Source organism: Calidris pugnax, unplaced genomic scaffold (assembly GCF_001431845.1).
Source record: "Calidris pugnax isolate Ruff unplaced genomic scaffold, ASM143184v1 scaffold44, whole genome shotgun sequence".
Lineage (NCBI taxonomy): Eukaryota > Metazoa > Chordata > Aves > Charadriiformes > Scolopacidae > Calidris > Calidris pugnax.
The window spans coordinates 38,949,484-38,972,910 of NW_015094506.1; positions in this window are offsets into that span (position 1 = coordinate 38,949,484).

Consider the following 23,427-nt stretch of genomic DNA (forward strand, 5'->3'; position numbering starts at 1 on the left):
ACAGGTGCTACTCTCTATCACAGCTCTCACTGCAAATCTCATAATTCATCTTTGTTCTTTTTAAGGCACAGGAAAATTAAGCCTTTCATTGGCTTTAAGAAGATTTCATGAGGTAAAATTCATCTAACCCCAGGAAACCTGAATTTATTTCCTAACTGAAACTTTCATTCTTGCTTACTGAAAACAAAATTGTTCTGTAAGCACAATCCCATCTGTGCCAATTTGAGTGAGAGTGAATAAATCCCCAACACTGCACAGCAAAATAGCTCACGGCAGAAGGCTGACATGTTATGTGTCTCCAGGCAAAGTAAGAAAAGTCTTATGACAGATCTAAAAGTTCAGTACATAGTTCAAAACATTGCTGTAAGTATAGTAAATAACCCATTAAAGGAAATTCCAAACTTATCGTTTACTTAAACTCTTAATACAGCTTAGCATTTAATACATTCATTCTTTTCTACTGCTCAGTGGCTACAGCTACAGCACACTTCACTGAAAACAAAATGAGCAGAGATTGCAATCAAGCTGACCCAACGGGAGCAACTCGGGTTTTTTTGTTTATGGCCTTTTTTTCCCCCAGCAGATGATAGCCTCTTAAGAAAAGAGCACCATGGTATCTTCTAGGATGAACCCCAAAGGATTTGATCTCTCCTCACTCGCCCAATCGGTCCCAGATTAGTACAGCAAGCATTTTCCCAGTTTTCTAGGTTTTTCAGTTTTACTGGTGGCTGAGGGTATCTTCTCAGGGTTGCTTCACTTGTATGGGTCTGGTTATTCTGAGAAGCCACACTGGATATGCTGCTTTTCCTGAGCTCAGCTGGTTGCTGCTGAGCTCTGGGTGAGGCTGGAGGGATTCCAGCATGACACGCCAGCCAGTGCTGCACGGGATCCTGAATCACAATGCCAACCTGAACATGTACCCTTTAAAACTTCAAGGTCTACCTTTCCTAAGCCTATGGCTATTTGTTTAATAATATATTTGTATTATCTCTGTTTTCGCACATCTCCTGATAGCTGCCTGCTGAGTTGCTTAGGGAAATGAAGCCCAGGCTGGTTACAAAGGTTGTGAACTACAAGGAATTATTAACAACAGTCAACTGAGTCTGGAGCCTGTGATTGCTTGACTTTCGGCCTGCAGCGTGTTCCTGTGAGACAAATAGTGCTCCCCGGGAGTACAGCGAGTGACCTTCTACCTGGGATGTGAGGAGGCATGACAGATGCTCAGGTGCCATGTGTTATTTGTGACACGTGGCAGCTCTGACTGCCCTTCACCTGCCAGCAAGATGATGAGACCTAGAAAAACAAGGACTCTCACAGGTTTTGGGCCTGATGCCAGTCACAGAGCTGAGTTTGAAGGAACAACTTTTCCCCTTTCACCAACTCATCTCCTGACCCTAACTCACTCTCACCCTCTGTTGCTGGAGAAAATGAAAAGGGGCAGGCATTTCTCCCCTTTTCTCCACATATTGCCAAACCTTTTTAAGGTTCATTTCCCTGGACACGAATCAAAATTTTCCAGCACTTGCCACAATACCCACACCTCATGTCTGCTTTTCACTTCTTCAGCCTTGCAGCTCTGTGTGGCTATGCGATGTTCCCCTGTGCTAAAATGAATTTTACCCTATTCAGCATAACACAGCCAGCACGCTGCAGCTGCAGGGACAGTCATCTGATGCCTCTGCTTTTCCTGGGAGATAAGGGGAAGAGCTACTCCAGCACCAAGCACGGCCCAAGTAAGGTGCAGAGGCAGCGCGGAGCCCTGGGCCAGTGTGAGAGGCAGGCACATCCCTTTGTCATGCACGAGACTTGGAAGCTAATAATAACTCTGGATGCGTGAGGGAGAGCAGAAAGCAGAAGCAGCCTGGCAAAGCTCTGAGTTGCTACTGCCACCGTTGCAGTGGGAGGGGAGAAAAAATGGGGAGCCCTTTAACCTGGGCTCAGGCACTGCCAAAGTCAGAGCTCCTTGTCCTGCTCAACAGGACTACTACAAGGTGTTAAAGATGTCTCTTTTTTTTTTCATAGATGTTAAGGGGGAAATTCAACTGAGTGAAATCCATCATATCTGTTTATTATTGTTCATTATATATTGTATCAAAAATTATATATTGTATCAAAAATAGTGTGACCAGCAGAAGTAGGGAGGTAATTGTGCCCCTGTACTCAGCACTGGTGAGGCCACACCTCGAGTATTGTGTCCAGTTTTGGGCACCTCAATACAAGAGAGATATCGAGGTGCTGGAGCGGGTGCAGAGGAGGGCAACGAAGCTGGTGAGGGGGCTGGAAAACAAATCATATGAGGAGCGGCTGAGGGAGTTGGGGCTGTTTAGTATGAGGAAGAGGAGGCTGAGGGGAGGCCTCATCACTCTCTACAACTACGTGAAAGGACACTGTAGAGAGGTTGGTGCTGGTCTCAGGTAATTAGTGACAGAACGAGAGGGAATGGCTTCAAGCTCCAACGGGGTAGGTTTAGACTGAACATTAGGAAAGAATTTTTCACCGAAAGAGTGATAGGGCATTGGAACCGGCTGCCCAGGGAGGTGGTGGAGTCACCATCCCTGGCTGTGTTTAAGGGCCGTTTAGATGCAGTGCTGAGGGACATGGTGTAGGGGAGGACTTTGTAGAGTAGGGTAGATGGTTGGACTCGATGATCCCAAGGGTCTCTTCCAACCTAGACGATTCTATGATTCTATGATTCTATGATTATCATTGTGTGTGTTTCCAACCATCCACCAGAATCCACTGTCTTTTTCCCCTTTTTAGAAAATTCTCTTTTCAGACTTTTTTTAATAGCTGCCTGTGGACATGAGTAAATGTTTCATTTTTGCAGAAGTGCTCATGAAAAAGTGCACATTGTGAAGTGTCACTAAAGCAGGCATCTGCAGCACAGGCTTTTACAGATGATGCCACGGTGGCCTAGAGTACCCTGGTCACAGAAAACCCTCTGAGCAACTTCTCATGTGTTTTCATAGAAGAAGTAAACTTTTTCTTATATACATAAATCAAATTCAAACATAAACCACCGAGAGCTTTGTTGGCCTTGAACTAATATATTCAGGGTTCATACACTCCAGTACTATATAAATAAGAACAAGATTTGAATGTCCTATTTTCACTGTAATGGCCTTCAAACATACAAGCAATACGTGTGAAGAATGTGCCTGACTTCTTTAAAGAAATTGAGATTCCTGGATAAAGCTTCCCTTTATTTTCTTTTCCCAAATTTCACTCCTCATCAACTTTTAGATACAGTTTTCTCTTTTTTTTCCCCATTCTCTTCTGAAGTTGCAGAATAGTACTTGTGACATGCTTTGGAGATTTGAAGTGCAGTATAACATTGTTCCAGTCTGTAGAGAATGAAGAAACACTAAACGAATGCTTATGTTTGGAGGTAGTGCACTTACGAAGCAGAAAATGCTAAAAAATACATGTACCTGCACAAATATAATTTTGCTCCATATATGTAAACATCAAAACACTCTTTAATAACATGTTCAATCCCCCCTTCCCCTTCTGGATTCTTGCCTCCTTTTTTCAGTGTTAGTTCTGGATGGTGCAAAATCAAGATGGAAGCAGACCTGTTTATCCTAATTATTCTTTGTGTCCAGTCTAAACTCTAGATCTGCTTCATTCAACGGCCAGTATGTGTTCTCCATTTCATAAGAAATGCATTAAGATTAACCAGGAAAGAAATAGCTAAGGAGAAAATAATACAAAAATGTATTTTACCCAGGAAAATGTAGAAATGTATTTTACTGTTGGGGGGTGGGAGTTTCTAGCTAAAAGAAAAAGAAGAAAAGCAACTGCTGGTTGATGGACAATCTTTACTGAGATAAACTATACATCTGTTTAATTGGAGAGAAGCAGCATACAAAAGTGCTAAGTTAGTTCATAGTTATGCATGCTTGATTTACTACAGGTCACAGATCATGCTGTGTGCAGGAACATGTCCTTGAAAGGGCAAATAAATTCAGTCATTTTTCTAGTTTCATTCTGGCATAGCAAACTATTAGCTGAAGTGAGATATTTTGAATGCATCTGTACTTCCTTAGGGAGAACTCTGAATTCCATTTTATCTGCTTCTGGGTGATAATGGAGGACTTGGAAAAGAAGACTCAATATGTCTCTGGTTTTGATATATTGGCATGTTTGAGAAACAAAAAAAAGTGTAAATCATAGTGGAATTTTATTTTTTTCACATAAAATATGAAAAATTTGAGCATGACACTTAGAATTTAAAATTCACAAAAAGTCAGAGATGTACGATTTATTTAGAATTGTGAGCAAATAAAAGTAGGCATTAGAGTAGAATTCCAGGTGTACAATGTAACTTTTGTCACTGCATATGATTTTATGTTTCTTATTCATCTACATATGGAAGAAATAATGAAAAGTTGTGATGAATGGTATTCCCCGTTGTGAGAGTGAAGCAAGCACAGCACTCACATAGTGGTTAAAACTGAAACCCTTTCCAGACCACTGGCTTCTCAGGTGTTGAATCTCTTCGCTCACCTGAGAACCTAAAACTAGGTTGGAAATTCCACTAGGTAGCAAGCACTGAAGAGTACTTGACCCTGAAACCTCAAATCTAAGTGGCTTTTCAGAAAATATAAGCCATTCCTAGGAGTCAGGAAATTACAGTGATGAAATCATTATGTTTATTGACTTTCGTTTGAATTTTGTTCATCCTGGGCTTCAAGCCAGGGTAGTTTTGGGGGAATTCCATATTTGGGCCCAGAAGAGGAAACACTTGTCTATATTGGGCTTTAAATAAAAGCAGTACAGGAGAACTATGTTAATCTGTTGCAAGTTTGGAATAGTCTTTCTCTGAGAGAGATAAATCGGTTTGTAGAAAGCAAATGCAGAGGTAAATGATATATTTCTTCTACGTGACAGATCCTGTATTTTCTGCAGAGGAACTCCCTATTTCCATCATTAAGAAAATAAGCAACAAGTTCATGTGCTTATCTTCAAAGGAGACACCAGTTCACGCTCAATGTCACTATGCAGGAAGTGTTCTGTGGCAGCACACTGATTTTTTTTCAGTCAGAAGATGACTGCTGTTGAGGTCTTTTACCTCATATGTGAACTGTGGTCTGGGCTTAATTGCTGCTTCAGTGAAGAGTTTCTTCAACAGCTTTGTTTCCTCTTTATGAAATGGGGATTTCTCAGTTTGGCTAGCCTGAACTATTGAGAATGGAAAACAAGGCTTTTTCTTCAAAAAATCCCTATGACAGGACTGAATTGGACTCTGTGTGAGCACATAAATAACAAGAATGTTTTACTGTCTGCTGGTTCTTCTCATTAGATTTACCTGAAGACAGGGTAATACACTCTTAAATTTACTTAGAGTTGTTTCAAATGATCTGAATATGGGGAGAAACAGAAGGAAAACTAATACTAATTAACTTATTAAAAATCACCTTTAACTTTGACCCACAGAAACCAAAAGGACAGATCCTTTCTCAAAGTATAGCATGGCCAGACTCTCAGTGCTCCACTGCGATGTCCTTTTAGGCAGGCTATGGATCTGAATAACCTTTTGTGTGAAAGGTTCAAACAGCAGCAAATATATGGCACTAGCTTAAGCTATACTTCTTCTCTGTTCATTTTTCTTCTCAGAAAAGTAGTTTGTTGTGGGCTCAACCACCACAGGGCTCAAGAAAAGAAGATATTATTTTTGAAGATTTTCTAGAAGCATTATTCCTGTTAGGGAGGTGTGAGCACTTTTCATTGCTGAAACTTTGCTTATTATACCAAGTACCAAATGGTATCCATTTGAAATGGATATTAAAAGAAAATTAAAAGATATTAAAAGAAAACATTAAATAAATATTGTATTTGCTAATACGCATTGGCGCTTAAAATATGCTAAAGATCATTCAATCTAGAGTTTTAATATTCTATAGCAGACATTCTGTCTCAGTTTACATCTGCATGTAAATCCACTAAATTCAATACAGATGTCCTGTATAACAGTAAGAAAAATTTGAGAGAAAAATTTGAGCTGTTTAGTCTGATTTTTGGGACAGTGTTTGTAGCCTTGAAGTCCTCAGAACACAAATATGCTCAGATTTAGATAAAAAAAGTAACAACTTCATTCATTCCTCAATCAAGAATGTTTAACACATCCTTCTGGCAATTTTTTAAATTATTCTCTCTGTTGGTCAGTTGTTTGCGAGAAGTCTGTGAAGTTAGGAAAGTCTCTTTGGTGGTGTCCAACCTTCCCTGAGCCACTGGATCATCAGCTTTGGAAGAAAAAAGTGAAATATAAAAACTACTTGAAGGGTTTGCAAAATAAAAAGATATGTAATACACTTGAATCGTATCTTTTGTATAGTTTGTGGGATTGGAGCCAGGCTCTGGTTGCATATATTTAAATTTAATGCGATAAAAGACAACACATATCTCTCTTGGTATCAGTCTCCTCAATAATGACAAGTAAAAGACAGTTAATAAAAAGAGGAAGAAGTAAAACAAGGAGGAAAGCACCTGGGATTTTCTATAAAATTCTTACTACTCCTGAATCAAAAACATCATGTGTTTTAGAGTTCAACAGAAGAGAATAAAAGGATCATTTTAGTCTTGTGTTTTGTTTTAGCTATCCAGGGTCATTCCATAGAAGGGAACATAGAACAATTAAAGGAAAGATGTTCTCTAAAAAACAGGTCTTTTCTTTTTTTTTTTTCATTCTCCTGGGGATAGGGGAGGGGGAGATTGCTTCTCTGTTGTGCTCTCTCCTTTTCTGAGAAGAGAAAGTGACATTAGGGAAAATAAGAAGACAAAACACTATAGTACCCATAGCAGATTCCTGATTCAGGAGGCAGGAAGCTCCTCCTGTGCCTGTCCTTTAGTGGTCTTTGCTTCTCCTGATCACCTGATTTATCCACAGGAGTGAGTAAAGGCTTTTGTTAGATAATACTGGTGATTCACACAATTAGATAATTTTTTTCACTTCCATAACATAAAACATAATCCTCCAACTAATTAATCTTATTTACCTACTTGGCAAATTAATCTGGGTTAAGGTGCAAATTTGAAATAGCTCTCTGACACTTTGTATTTGGTGTTTATTTTGCAGCACCTAAGTAGTTCCAAGAGAGAAATAGGTAAAAATAGGCTTTTTTCAAGTACTGTCCCAAAGTTTTCACTAACTGAAGCCCTGTTTTCAACACAATAGTTTGCCACTTCTACAGGAATTTGATGTTTTGGTGGCTAAGCTATAATTTAACATCAGAAATACTAGCAGGATGTAAACCTTGAGATAGGATCTAGCCTTTAAATCAAGACATCAAAATCGAGTCGTGCAGACATTAAAGAAGGGTCTAAATTGTCCTTGTAAATAATTGAGATTTGGTCATTACTGTCAATGGAAATTTAAGAGTGATTAACCAAACTTAGACATCCAAGTGACATTTTGGGTGTCTAGATACCTAAATACAGGTGCTTTCCTTTGTGATCTGAACTCTATGCTTGGGGTGGGACTCAGCTACCAGAACATGAAGGTACAGGGTTGTTTCTCTTGTATCAGGCTATCTGTTTTGGAAGAAGATTGTCTCTTGTGGGTCCTATGTCACACCCAGCTGTCACTGACTATCTAAATGCTGAAGTCTCCAGTGGCATATGACAATATTTTGAGGCAACTTAATTAAGTCACAGACTGAAGTTAGTGACACTTGTGCAAAAATTTTGAATTTATCAAGATTAAAAATTAGTGGACTTATCCTAGTATTAAAGGATCCTAGTTTTGAAAGCAGTTTTCATAGGTTTTGCTCCGTATTGCAGCAATGTTTTACATTGTTCCCAACTGTGCCGTTAGACAGAACTGCTTAGTGTAATAGTTCTGCCAGTCTTGTGTAACCAACCCATCCGTGGACTGATTGAATTTTGCACTGAGGTTTAGGATTTGTTCAGCCCCTGCCTTCCTCTTGCAGACATGTTCTTGCCAGCTTGGGACAGCTGAAACTGGCACAATGTTCACAGAAATCTGTTTTGAATTGCATTTAAATTTTTCATAGCTCTAATTATCAATTTATCAGTGCTTTTCAGACATATCATTTGCTACTATGCAAAATCCCTTCTTTGTTTTGCTTTGCTTTGGTTTATTGGTTTTGGTTTTGTTTTTTTTTCCTCCAGACATTTATCTGCTGTTTTCTTAGGATACAGCATTTAGTCTCCCACTGACATTTGATCTTTAATGGCACTACAAGAGAAACATAACAGTATAGAAACTAGAATACAAAACTTATCTGAAAATAGATATCATACACTGCAGTTATGGCTAGCTGGGGCAGCGTCCATCTACTGGCCCTCATTTGTTTTCTGATGGTCACCAGAGGTCAGTTTAACAATGTCCCCATTGATCCCTTTCTATCCGTTTAACTTTCACTACTACAAGAACAAAACTCCAAACACACACACACAAAAGAGAGAAGGAAGAATGTGCTCATTGTGGTTCAACCGGAATTCACAAACACAGAAAAGATCCTCTCTATTGGCTGTTTCCTCCTGCAACTTGACTTCCGAAATAGGGCTACCCTTTTGTACAAGATACAAAAACAGAAATGCAAAAAAATCCCACCAGAAAGCATGTGACTTCCAGAGTTGCCTGTAGCTTTCCTGGCACTGGGTTGAGAAATATTTCTTCATCTCGTGTTACATAATCATCCTTGACGCATTGTTTGTTCCAGCTCAGTGCTGTTTTCATCAGATAGGAACCACAAACCTAATGGAATACGAGGAGGGTCCCCCTCATGGTGTATGGGGGATTTTTTGCCGCTTTTTTTCTTTTTTTTTCCTTGCAAGTTTCATAATTATGAAAGGTATTTAAAAATATGTGCTGGAACAAATACTTTTTGAAACCATATTTCTCGTTAGCAAATGTTCTTCTTCACAGTGCACGTTTCCTGTCTCTTTCCAGTAAGCACACTGTTTACAGCACACTGAGATCCCATTTGAATGAATGAAAGGAAGAATGAGAAAATGAAAGAATGAATGCATATTTGACATAACAGACCCTTAGGATAAATTAAATTTACTTTAATAAAATTACACCAGGGATTAATTTATCCTGTAATGTTTCAATGGCACACTAAGGGATTTATTCCAAACCACATGAAGTCAATGTAACTTTTCCATTATTTCAGTGGGTCTGGAATGAGTTTCAAAAGGATTAAACAACTTCTTATCACTTTTTTCTTTTCTGTTCACAAAGTAAATAATTTTATGCAGGTAAGACATTTCACTGGTTCAAGTCCTTGAACCTTGGTGTCTGTCATTGCTATCTTTTCCAACATCTTTAAAGGCATCTCTCAAGTCTTCTTATCAATCTGTGACTTCTTTCTGTCCAGTTTTCTGTGAAGTTCCATTGCTCAGACATATCCTCACTGCTAAACCTTTCCTTCCTTAGGCGAAAACTAAATGAATCCTTCTTTTCTGTTGCCTGATGGAAGAGAACACCATGAATCCCTTCATAGATCACTTTACGGTCCTTCTGATTTCCCTGATGTCTCTGATGTCTGTCCGATGGTCAGGGTTAGACGTCTGTACAACATATATATATATTCTTATTTTAACCTCAGTCTGCAGTCAAGGTACTCCAAATTTCATAAAGAAAACTTCCCTTTACACGCGCTCAAAAAGCATCTTTCATGCTCTTTCATTTAATTTTCTAATGTTGATTTCTTCATCTTCCTTGTCACTATATCACAAGCTCTACTTAATATCACATAATCAGAGAATGATAGAGTGAAATATAGTATTTAATATATAAAATATTTAATGGATGAATATTTAATATATGAAATATGATATCTGGACAGAATAGTATCCCAGTGCATATGATTTGATCCTTCCATGAAAAGACTTACACTGGACTCTGTTACATATCTGGAGTAGCAGCTGATCACATTCGTTCAGAAGAACATGAAAAGCCAAGTTGCATCTGTGATTGTCTGATCATTGGTTGTGCTCTTGTGTCAGGGTGGAGAGAAGTAAATTGGCTCAATTTATAAATTATTGCAGATTGTTCTCTTGCCTTCATGTTCACCTTTAAATGTAACAATGTATTTAGTGGTGAAGCTTATCAGATGGGTGTATTGGGCCTGATACGTGATATTTTCACTAAAAAATATCCTGAATGATAAAAAAAAAATATGTTTATTAGATCTTCAGACAAAATCAGATTGGAAAGGCCTGAAAGCACTTTTGAAGATAGGACCAAAATTCAAAATAATTTAGATTATTTGAAGAAATGACCTGGAGAAAAAGATAGCATCCCTGTAAGAACAAGGCCAAAGTCATAGTGTCGGAAGGAAAAATCTAGGTAAAGCAGGAAGGGGTGAATAAATTATCTTTATGAGAGGCCGTAGAAATTGTGTTATCACCTGAACTTGAATCAGCAGTCATGCTGTTGTAAAACAAAGTCAGACAAACGGGACTGTTATCTCTAAGACGAGGGAAGGTTAGGACTGACAAGGTCTTGCTTGAAGTCTTCTGCCCAGGACTGGAAAAAGCACTCAAAGAGAGGGGCGGAGCAACTGAAGGCCACCAGGAGGGGACCCACAAGAATGAATAACTGATTGGAAAACGTGGCTTAGAAGGAAAAATTGAAAGTACTAGGTCCATTTAGCCTAGATAAGGGAAGAGAGAGGAAAATCTTACTGGTAGTCTTCAAATACTTTAAAGTCTGCCTGCCCAGACAACACGTTCCATGTGCATGCTGTTATGATCAAACACAACAGTTTTAAATTTCAACAAGGGAACGTCATTTAAGATGTCAAGAAGAGCTACCCAACAATAAAAGCAGTGAAACACTGAAATAGATTACATGGGATGCTCATGAAATCTCCAGTTTTGAGGGCCTTTCAGAATAAATTAGATAAACTGTCAGGAGTACCACAGGTAGAACTGATCCTCTTTTGGGCAGGGAGACAAACTGAGTAATCTTTCAAGGTCTTTTCTAGCTCATTTATTGCAGTTATGTCTAGGACTACTCTGGCCCAGTTATATAGGCTTTTGTGCTGCTAAATCCAAGGCTTCATCTGCATCTTCTTGCTGTCCAGTCATGTTCTGTGTATCAGTGTGAGACAGGCAAAAGAGATATGCAAAACAGGATTTTCAAACCTCCAATTTGGGCAGGAGGGAACAAGTAAAGAGGTTTAAATAGCACTCTTAAAAATAATAATATTTTACATAAATATTTAACAGTAGAACACATAAGGGCAGAATGTATTTGCCACACTGCAGTTGTGGACATGCACAAACCTTTGAGTACACGTGTTACCATTTGACAATTTGAGATGGCAGCTTTGTATTGTATTTTTGTGAAACCTAATGGCATATCAGAAGGAGAACTGATAAAATCTAGAGAAGGTCAGGTCCTGTTTAGAAAAAAAATAACGTTGAAGATTACGTAAGCAGACAGGCAAGCAAGAATTTTGGTTTACTCTCAGGTGCTAAAAGCTGGGTATTGAAGACCAAACACTACTTGAAAAATACCATGAAAGAATGAAGGTGTTTTACCATATAGTAGAATCATCAAGACACAAATTTGAATAGGTCAATGTCTCTTTTTTTGTTTCTTGAAATATGTTATTTTTACTGAAGATGGCAAAAAAAAATTCCCACTTTATTATATCTATTTTCTTTACATAGCAGATCACCTAAAAGAAAAAGAGCTGCTGGGTTCATAGGCAATTACTATGTCTATATTCAGATTAAGAAAATACTTCTATAAAAGATATTTAGACCTTACTAACGGCTGAATTTTTTGACCTGCTCTTTCTGCCTTGCTCTTGCATAATCACTGTTCAAAGGCAAGTTTTCTGCGAAAGATACAAGTAAACTGAAGAGAGTGAGGATTGAAAAAGGAATCACATTGCAATTAGTTTCATCAGAAGGAATTCTGGCTGAGTCATCTGGGGTTTCTTTTATTGTTTTCCAGGGTACATGTAACAAAACCAATAGCTTCATCCCCATTGGAAAGGGTCCTCACCAGTTTACACCACCAGCATATCATGCAGCCAAGCTATTCATCAGGGACTATCACGTTGGTTTTGGACACTTAGCCAAAGAGCTAACCTCAAACGCTTGGTTTTAAAAACCCCTGTGTTTTCTGCCCAGCAATGACTGAAGTCCCTGGGCTTCCAGGTTTGCCTAGATGGTGCAATGCGGTGTCATATGGAGATGCTGATGATGGCTCCAAATGAATTCACTCAGGTCCCAGCAGTTTTATGAGCCATAATTTCAACCCAATAGCAACTCTGTACTAACTTGGGTTGCTCCCAGCATCCAAGATGGATTGTTTAGAGTTGTCTCAGGTAGTTGTGCATAATACTGTGCTATTTCTACCACTAGCAAGGAGTCACATTTCTAAGAGGGGGAGAGCACAGCACGTGTTCTCTGAACTGTGAATAATCTAGAACAATGCCCAGGAAAACAATAATAAATTTCACTATCAACTCTATTATTTTCCAAGCAGGCCTACAAAATTATGATTAATAATAGACTGATTCTGATTTGCACACACTGAACACCTGAGCAATATGTCATTTCCCAAAACCATTTAAACTGCATAGTATCATCATTTCCACATAACTAAATGAATTAAAGAAATGTAAACAAATAAATACAGCAGTATACCAGGGCAAGAAACCCACAGATACTCATTGCCTGGGATGGACTTTAAGCCTGGCTTCAGCTGTTACAGTCATGTTGATGAATTTAGTTGCTAGAAAATTGATTGCCATGACTATTAGCAATATTAACCAAACTGTGCTCCAATTTGCAAGCTCTGTTCTGGTCTTGGTGAGTACACGCTGACAGTAAGGACATGTCATTGTTGTCCCTGTTACCCATGGGAGGCAGATAGCTGTGTGAAAAACGTAAATTAGAATAGTTACATATCATGAGGTTCAGTTTCTATAGGGCTGCTACATTTACCTCTGCTGCCCCACCAGTGCAGAACTGCACGGCACTGAGAAATGCAGAGGAGAGGCTACAAAGATAAATTAATAGCTAAGGGTTAACAGTCCTTATTTCTAAGCTTTAACCACAGCGATCAGAAAAAAGTAGGATGGCTGCACTGTAAGCAGGTGTCTCGTGTGCCCTGTCTTACCCTTCACTTCTTTGGGAAGGAGGTCTGTATGCTGTCTGTGGGGCAACATTTCTCCTCATCAAGAGACCCCCTTTTCCTCCGGGGATAATCCTGTGCAGCCTTCAAACAGAGTCAAAAAATCAAGTCAGCTCTCTGATATTAGAAGATACTGGAGGGAAGGCCTGAGAAGTGGGACAATTTTATTTGCTCAGCTGTCAGTACGATAGGAGTTGCTGTTAAAAGGAGCCATTGGATGATAAAAAAAGGTCCTCCACGTTCCCTGCCAAATCCTCCTATCAGGCTTCCATGAGTTCATATCAGGTCACCACGGGATTCCTTTCATCTCATAACACTGACTTCATTAGTTTCCATGACCTATATGAAACAGTAGCATATATAGAAAAAAAAAAAATGACTAATCTCCTTTTGTATTTCCTGTCGTGGATCCTCTTTCGCATACAAAGTGGAAGTTAAGCTTTGCTGCAAAACATCATTTTGCTTGTTATATTTCCAGAAGATTGGTCTTATATCTGGTGTTCTTTGTGCATATTGACACTAATTGATAGTAACAGGGCTGTGACACTGCAGTAAGTTTTCCCACAGTACAGGCAAAGCCACTGCAGGTTAGGCTGCCAGCCAAGCCAGTTAATGCTTCCCTTTGCATTCCTTTCAGCTCCCCAGAGAAGAGCCATTTTATGGACACCTGGCAGTTAAAGGTCCAGGACGTTATTGCTTTTGTTGTTGCTGTTAAAAAACTCACTTAGAAATGGTGTAACTGCGCAACCCTATTTCAGAAGCTGCAACTCATAAAGGAAAAAAGATCTGAAAGGCTTTAGCTACAAAATTTGTCATTAAAGCTTTACGTTAATTTAATTAAAACTATAAGTGGCCATTTTAAAAAATGACAGCAGATATACTGCTTGACCTAGAACTGATAAGACATAGTAATGAGACGAATAGAGTATATTCTTCTGTATGCTGATAGCAACTCCACACACTATCAGCTGAATATATGAGACTTATTATTCTGCCTTTTACTGTCCCCGCCTGTACTGCAGTTCCAAGGCAAACAAAAGGAAGTGAGAATAAATGACTACCTGGCTCATACAGCTGTTAATGAACTCTCCCCATTTCATGTAACTGAACTTGTTTATTAGTCACTGCCCTGATATCTGTGTATGCAGATTTGTGTGAGTGTCCTCAGAGTAACTCTAGTAGAAAAAAAAGGCGTAAAGCATAAGCATTAAGACATGTGATGCATTTTTATTTTTGTTTTCCCATCCCTCAGATCAAAATTTGAGGATATAAAATTTGACCTACTTCTTTTCTGCCTGACCTGAAAAAGCTTTTACATACACAAACCAGACTATTTTCTCCCAGACAATCAAAGTCTGGATAAGTTCCCAAACACAAATACAGAGATTCCCGAGATTATAACATAAATATTGACATAACAGAATTAATCTGCAGAGGAAAGGAGTCAGAGGGGTCCATATTCAAAGGTCAGTTTCCTAATAATCCTAAACCACACCACTCCCAGAAAGGGCGCAGTAGGTATTAATTAAAGCAGAGAAATTAAAAGTGACTTCTGGGTTCTATACCTGATCAGTGGGGAAAGCAATTTTCCTCTTTCATGGCTTTTGGACCCAAGGCTACACCATTTCAGCACCAACATGCAGAAATCAAACCAAGCCAAAAATGCATCTAATAAAAGACATGGAACAATTCAGAGATAAAACTGATGGCAAAAATAATAACAAAACCCATCATTCACCTCACCGAGGAGACTTTTGCTCTGTACAAGCCTCCATTTTTTACTTTTAAACTCCTTGAGTGCCAAGGGCTCTTCCCTGTTCATGTACAGACTGCTCCAGCCAGAACAACTCAGTCATTAATGCTCCCTGAAGCATTGCTGCAATATAACTACTAGCCATTACTTTTCCTAAATTTTGGGGGGAGGTGGGAGGGTGCCAACCCAGTAAATCAGCCTCAAACATTCCTATATTGACAGAATTAAGCTCTTCAGAAAATGCATCTGTAAGCAGCATATCTTCGAACAGGTGGGTGTTGGGACAGCCCCTCCAACACACATGCATGCTCATACATGAGAACACACGATGGGCTCCCTGTTTCTCTTTTCTAAGAGGCTGCCAAGAGATCAGAGATTCGTCAGCAGATGTAACCCCAATTCTTTCCTCAGGCAGGCAGGCAGCTAGTCAGGCAGCTCTGCATTTTACCCAGGGCAGTTCACTGTAAGATATGTGAGCCCACAGGGACCCTTCATCCAGGCACCCAGGCACTCCTGGACCTCAGGCACCCTTCCGCCAGGGTAGGCACTTAGATCCAGCCAACCTTGCACTCTTAACTCTAAGTCCTGCACTCCCACCTGAGAGGTGGAGACTTTCCTCCCTCAGCTTTTGTTCACAGTTGAGATTGTCCTGGGAGAAAGGAAATTTAGGAAGACCTAGAATATCAAGCTGGGCTCAAACTGTCACACAAAACAAACTCAAGCATGGTACTGCTAGTCACCCTCACTACTTGCCTGTTAGTATAGCCTGGCTCACCTTCTATGCAGTTTAGACAAGACCAGATTTTCCCACATTCCCATTCTCATGTTATAAAGACGCTGCTCTGATTGGTTGCATTGCTTACTGCCCCATTTATCCAGGCATATCCAGTGGCAAAAAATAAACCTAAAATAAAAGATTCCATGTATGGCTTTAGGAATAATTGTTGGACAAAAAGAGATGTTAAGTGGACATGATCAGCCTGTGCAAGTTGATCTCAGAGACAGGTAAGTCCCATGCTCTGCTTTGTTTTGTGGTCTAGACCTGGTTGGTGTCTCCCAGTCCTGAATGACTGCTCCCACCCTCAAACTATCACTTGAAAAACAGCACTGTGTCCATTAGCTATATCTCTTTATAGGAGTAATTCCTGCATGGTTCTTTGAAAGAACAGCTGTCCTCATGCCTGCTCTCTAGAAAGGATGTGATAGGAAGAGACAGTCATGACCTCCTGCATCTCCAAATGAGGAGTTCAGTTTCTGAGGAGGGATCAGCTTTCTCTATTTGCCAGCTGTAAGCAAATTCCACCTCAGAGTGAACTTTATTCTGGGATGCCTACCTTGACTTCTGCGTTCAATCCAGAACCTCAGTGCCTTTAACTGTGTCTGGGTCATCTTCTCGGCCTGACTAGTTGCCTTAGTGTCCAAGGTAAACGCAACCAGGTCTTTCATTGGGTCTAAAATTGTAGAGAACACTAGGAAATGGTCACTAGGAATAGTAGGAAGAAACTCCAGGACAGTAACGTGGCTCTACGTCGGCTTTGGTTTCACCAGCCTTCATGCTGTCCTAAGCATTGCTGACATCTGGCAGACACTTAGAAGTGAGTGCGCAAGTGGCAGCTGGACAGAAGATAATGGGTGAATTTCCCCCACCTACAAGCCAAAATCCAGGTGGTAGGAGAGGGAACATGTGGAATGGTAAACTATCTCCTCTAACTGGAATTTCCCCTTCAAGAGGGAAATCCACAGCTTCACAATGAATGCATTTTTCCAGCTCCTGTGAACAGGCAGTGTGATTATTTTTGGTCTCTTATAGCGAGGGTTAATTAGTTCTCTTCTGCAAATAACCCCTTTATTTTATTTGGGGCTTTTGTTGCGGTTTTTTTTTGCTGTCTTTCCCTTATCTCCTGTACCTCCACTACTTTTATTGCAAAAAAATTGTTCCTCCTGATAGTTCGTTACTGATGTATTTACATCATCCCAATATTTGGGAAATGTTTAGGATGTTTAGGTAAATTTATTGCAGAATTTCCATGAGGCATGTGTCTGTTGTGTGTATTATTCCACTCCTCTTGGTATCTTAGTACTGGATTATGGCAGTGCCATAGGGGACAGTTGTCCCTCCATATTGCCAGACCTGCTCAGCAGTGAAACAGATATGCTGAAGACACAGGAGTGAGGAGGAGGCTCTACACTCTGCTAACTCAAGGATAGAGTTGAGTCTGAAAATTAGTGGATTAGTCTAGACTACTCAGAGCCACCATCTATCTGATCCATGTGAAAGCTTAAGGGAGATTCTTTTTTTTTGAGGAAGAGAAGGAATACAGTCAAAGTTCAGAATATTGTCTTTGTGTTGATGATCAGGTGTAAGCACAAGCTCTTCTGCTTTCATTGTCATCTGCACCTTCTGGAAAACATCCATAGTTCTATACTTTACTCTCCTGCAAAAGTTTATAGTCTTCAGCAGAAGACTCTATAAGGAAGAGCTATATTCACCAACACCTTGGTGTTATTTGAAGTACAATGGTCTTTCCTGGTCACAGTGGGTCATTGTGTTCATCACTTCTCATGAAAGAATAATAGTATAGTGTATTGTAACGGACTATACTACCTTGACACTGGGTGGAAAGATAAAAGCAACAGGAAACCTTGTGACATGCCCTTGATACACATATTATAATTCACTAAAAATGTCAGTGGGATCCATCATGGAAGATATAACCATCTTTCACATTTTGTGGACGTACTGGCTTTTGTTTTGTTATGCTTAATGTTTTTTGAGACTGAGCTTTGTTCCAATCTACCTGCTGATGACAATGCTTGGAGAGGTCATATTTTACTGAGCTACCATAAAGAAACCATGACCACAAAAAGAAAAATGAACATGACAAGATACTTGCTACTGCACAATTCTTAATTTATTTTCAATTTGGCAGAAAACAATGTCATGGCAAAAAGAAACTGTGGAGTGTAGCAACAAGACAGAATAAGCCCAGGAAATTCATTAATAGAATGTGCTCTTGTATATTTGTATTTGCCTTCAAGGATTTTTAATTTGCAGGGAGATTACTTCCTTCTGAATCCAGTCTAGAAGAGCAGTTATTAGTGGCTAATAATTTTGGGTTTAAAACTGTTTTTTTTCTTTTAAAGTTAGAATGCTTCATTTCAATATTTTTTGAAAGATACATTTATATATTTTATTTGGAAATGTTTCATTTAGAGATTGAAGCATTGAAGAAGAAGAGTAAAAAAATAATAAAATTATATAAAAATTTTTATTGACCTCACATCATAGAATCATAGAATCATATGGGGTTGGAAGGGACCTCTGGAGATCATCAAGTCAAACCTCCGCACCAAAGCAGGTTTACCTAGAGCAGGTTGCACAGGAACTTGTCCAGGCGGGTTTTGAATGTTTCCAAAGAAGAAGACTCCACCACCTTTCTGGGCAGCTTGTTCCAGTGCTCTGCCACTCTCACAGTAAAGCAGTTCCTCCTCACGTTTAGGTGGAACTTCTTATACTCAAGTTTGTGCCCATTTCCTCTTGTCCTATCACTGGGCACCACTGAAAAAAAACGGCCCATCCTCAGCCCACTTTCCCAGTCAATCTTGTTGCCAGAGGGCTTCAGCAGAGAAAAGCAAGACATAGACAGTTTATATTCATTATTATTTTGACTTAGGAATAATTTTTTTCCCATTTGTGAAAGAAAGATGATATAGATGGTCTATTGAACAATTCATTCTTGTTTGCTGTCAAGAATAGCAAGTGCATTTGATTAACCAACAGTTTCTTCCGTCAATACTCAGATTCAAAGCAGTAGAAGAGAAAAAAATTATAAATTATGAATCAGGAGAGTAAGCTTTGTTTACACCAACAGATTTACAAAATAAGTTTCCTCTTCCCAGCTGTAAACTTCAAGAAAAGGATAAGTAAATACATCAATGTATCATTTATCTTGTGCCTGAAATGAAAATTAGGTTTAATAGGAAAAACAAACCTACCATCTTCTGCTTAGGAAGTAAAAAACAATCCATTATAGCATAATGTTATTTGTTTGAGGATTATGAGGCAGTATAATTCTTTAACAAGATCATGCTGTGCACTGTTGATGTGGAGAACATTGCTAATTCCATTTCGTCTAGTCTCCCACACAACATAACTTGAGACAAAGTATTGTGTTGGATTTTTTCTGGAGAAATCACTTGCTGGTATAAGTGACTTTAACCCTTCAAGCAATAAAAGACAAAAATTACTGGTAAACCTTTCTGCTTTCTTATGAATAAATAACAGAGCTGTGTCAATAATGTCATATCATCAGCCACAGGAAATGTGTGTGATCTCATTAACAATATTTCCATTCCATTAGGGTTTGTGGTGAAAGCCAGCATGACACTCTTCTTTTCCATCAAAATACAACAGGAAAAAGGAACCTGTCCACGCAGGCCTACTCATTGTCTCCCACAACTGGAAAATACTTGTAGCAGTTTCTAGCACAAACATCTTTGCCCTCCCAAAGTGTCAACAAGAATCATTAGCTGTGGGTTATTCCTTGATTCCATTTAATGATAACGCTAGAGGATAATTCATATAAGCCATGCTGGCAGAAGGACACTAAAAGGTGTGCAGAAGTTCTAATGGGACGCAGAACGCAAGCAGCTGTATATCGACATGCTGTTTCATAAAGCTTCTTTAGGCTTGCTTGTGCTCCTGTCAGTTTTTAACACCACAGAGGCTTTTCAGTTAGATTTGAATTGCTATGTTTATGTCCTTGATACTTGAAGGGGATTTAGACCTAAATCCCAAAACTGAAAGTAAATATGATATGCACATTACATATATGATATGCCAAACTGATAAGCACATTGCATATTACACCTAAAATGGCATGCAGGCAGGTAAGAAGTTCAAAGTCTGAACTCCCAGAAAAATAAGCTAAAGTGGACGGGTTTCTTCTAGTCTTGGAAAAGTCAAGCAAATGCCACAGAAGTGCTTCATCTATGTATTTGAAGCCAGATTTGTAGAAACTCCTATTAAAGGGCCGCTCTCCATTCCAGAGTCAGGTGGCAAATACCCTCCTGCGGTTTTTTTGACATCAAATTACACATTCTGTAACTTTTAAAGATAGGTCCTGCTCTGGTACAGCTGCTGACTCAGACAGCAGGGAGATAGGGTTTCTGTTTACAGAGACAACGTAGAGCTGATGGGACGACCCAGTGACATATTGGCGTTCATCTGGGGGAGGAGGGCTTGAAGTGACACTGCATGTGTTAAACTGCCATACTGCAGATCTTGAAAATAGAAGTGCTGTGAAGCAGATGGTTTGCTTCCACCACAGACACCATTTTGATAGGCACAACTGAGAAGTAGCTTCTGATGATATGCACATATATGCATACATACACACTCTGTGTGTATGTGTGTGTATGCTAGCAAGTGTACCTTGCATATAGGCTATAATACAGCATTTATGCCTACTCTCGTGCTCTTTTATGACATCCATTTTTTTAGATGAAACATATCTTTATGAAGAGTTGTTTTCAATTTCAGCAACATATATCTTGCAAAATTTCCATTCTCCCACCGCTCAGTCACCTGCATGTGAACTACTTGTGAAAATCCTTCTCATCACCTCCATGATCTTTGGAACATGTCTCGTGCTTTCAGTGGAGGTGCATGGCCACAAAACTATGGGGAGTGGAGGTGGGTATCACTGGCAGGAGGTGGCTAGGAGGCCCTAGGAGACACAGGCTTCCTCTGCTGACCATCATGAATTCAAGCAAGAGAATGCTTTATACCTTTTTCTTGAGGTGCCATCATCCTCCTCCTCCTCATTACAACTCCTGGTTCACCCTTGTCAATCCCTTCCTCTAGCACTGTATGGGAGCAAAGGCCATGAATTTGCTAGAGAAGGAGCACAAGGAAAAAGGTTTGAGTGTTGTTGGCTTGGGACGGATGATGAAAAAGAGGTAATTGGCTGGGTCTCCCCTGTTCCCTGCCTGCTTTATCCTACTAAAAGAGCAACAAATGACAGAAAGCATTAGCATAAGGTTCGTTGATGAAAAGTTGAAGCATGAGAACTTCCTTTCGTTTGTTTGGCTGGTTTTACTTTGTCATTCACTGCAAGAGTAGTAGGAAAATAACTTAGTACTCAAAATTCAGGTAAAGAAAATTTATGTGGGTGTTGCCTCAGCAACATGTCTGTTCCTTGGAATCAAAATGAAGAAAAGATAATTAATAATAAAGTTCATCACAGAAATGAATTTCCTTAAAAAGAAATATTGACAGATGAAAAATCAAAACAGGGACTGCAAAGCAATCATTTAGAACTATTTCACAAAATGAAATTTTGAAAATGTTTCATTGTTGTCATTTGACCTAACTAAAAATCAAAAAAATATTTTGTTTAACTTAACTCTTTTGTGGTTAAGGTTTTATACCTTTTAAGTTTAAAATAGCAATCAAAATCTAAATGAAAGAGAGTTAAAAGGGACATAGACTATAAAAAATGTTTTTTTCTGATTTTTTTTCAAAATCAAATTTCATCAACATTGATATGTTTTAACAAAAAAAAATGTTAGTTATCTCAGAAATGAATTTCTTACAGAAGTCAAAGGCCACGTATATACCGAAGATAATAAATCACACCTATACTTACACAGCAATGCTCCAATTCCTGACTGAAAGCTATATGCTGGTTTTTTGGGAGATGTTGTACCACTTTGCCAGGAACCAGTCAATATATCAAGTCAGTTCATTTGATCAACTTTATCTAATATCATGTGGTCCTAACAGCTTGTATTTTCATTTCCTTGAGTCATTCCCTCTGCAAACACGTTTACTTGCTCTCTCTCTCCTGAAGTATCAAGCTACCTATCAAGCAAGGAGCATACCAGGATTTGTGCTGCACAGATTGCATGTGCTCATCCTGGCTAGCTCCTGTTTACGAGAAGTAAGTTGAAATATGCAAGAAGGTAGATCACCTGTTATAGAAATGAGCAAAAAAAAGACAGAAGACAATAATATCACAAAGTCTGCTGATAAGAATGATGAGTTACCATGAGAGATAAGCTCTTTATCATGGTGAAACCCATCTCCACGTGGTAATGCACATGTTCCCGTAAGGACACACCCCAAGCCTTTCTGGCCACGTGTGAGGCAGCAGCCGATAGTCCTGTGCCAAGGCACTCACTGGAAGTTGCAGGAGGAGACACAGGCTGCACAACAAACAGGCAGTCGCTTGTGAAGTGCAAGAGCCTTTGAAGCAGTGATGGGAACAAACAGGGAAGGCAAACAGGTGCAGATATGCATCTGCTCTGGGAAAGTATGCGGAGACTGTTGGGATAACAAGCACATTCCACAGATACTGTGATGCATTTCAGAAATGCTCTGTGTGCATGCTCACAGACAGTCATGCACCTCTACCAGCAGTCACACAACTGCAACTTGTCAAGATAACCCAATAAATCTTTAGGAAGCCGAGATATAACTTTGGCTCCTGATTTTTAATTACAAGCTTTCTCCAGTCGTGCTGTGTCTGTTCAGGAGCTGGATAACTTGTGTTTCTTTTTAGCACACAAGAACTAAAGTTATACCTTGGGGTACTTATCTCAAATTTTATTGATAAAAGGTTCTTGAGAAATGACTTCTGGGTATAATTAAAATCCCTTCCTGCATACACAGACTGCAAGTGAAAGATGCAGAATGTCTGAATTTAGACCTTGACTTTTTGTTAACGAGTTGAAATGACTGATATTGTATATATCACCTCTTGTGGGTTTTTTCCCTCTAGATTTTGTGTTTTGAGGAGCTGTTGATATTGGTCTGTACCATTTATATATATGTTGAGTATAGCTTTTAGGAAGAAGGGATTTTTTTCACAGGAAACTTCCAAGCTGGAGGGGACTTTCACAGTGGGAACCAAATAAAGCCTGTGACTTCACTTCATATAACCTGCAGCCTCATGATTTTAAGATACGTACTATTTTATGGTGCATAAAAGTTGTTTGGAAAGCAAATTCAGTCCCTTGCAAGGAAAATTTCTCTACCTCTGCATTACAGCATACAGATCAGATGCTGACAGTATCTTCCCAACAGCAGCACAGGTCAGGTCACCTAACCTTTTCATTTACCCAGGTCATTCATACTACTTGCTAACTTGACCTAGACTAGTTAAATCAATTTAAGTATGACTACACAACCTGAAGATATTCCTTTGAACTCCATTGCAGACATACCCTGAAGAGTATTAGCAGCCAGCTCAGACTCTGGTTATATACTGTGGTAGGTAACAACACTATGTAATATAGTATATTGTAATACTGTAATCAATGGCAAAAATTTGTGTGGGGAAATAATTGGGTTTGAAACTTGGAAGTTTATCAGACTTGGGATTACAGTTTCCTTTTTATAGTAGGCCTTTCTCTGGTCTTCAATATTTAAATTAAAAATTGCTTTATATTTCACTTTAAACTGTCATATAACTATTTTCTTTATGATTTTACATAAAACACTCATAGGAAAACATAAGCATTAGAATAGAAAGGTAAACAA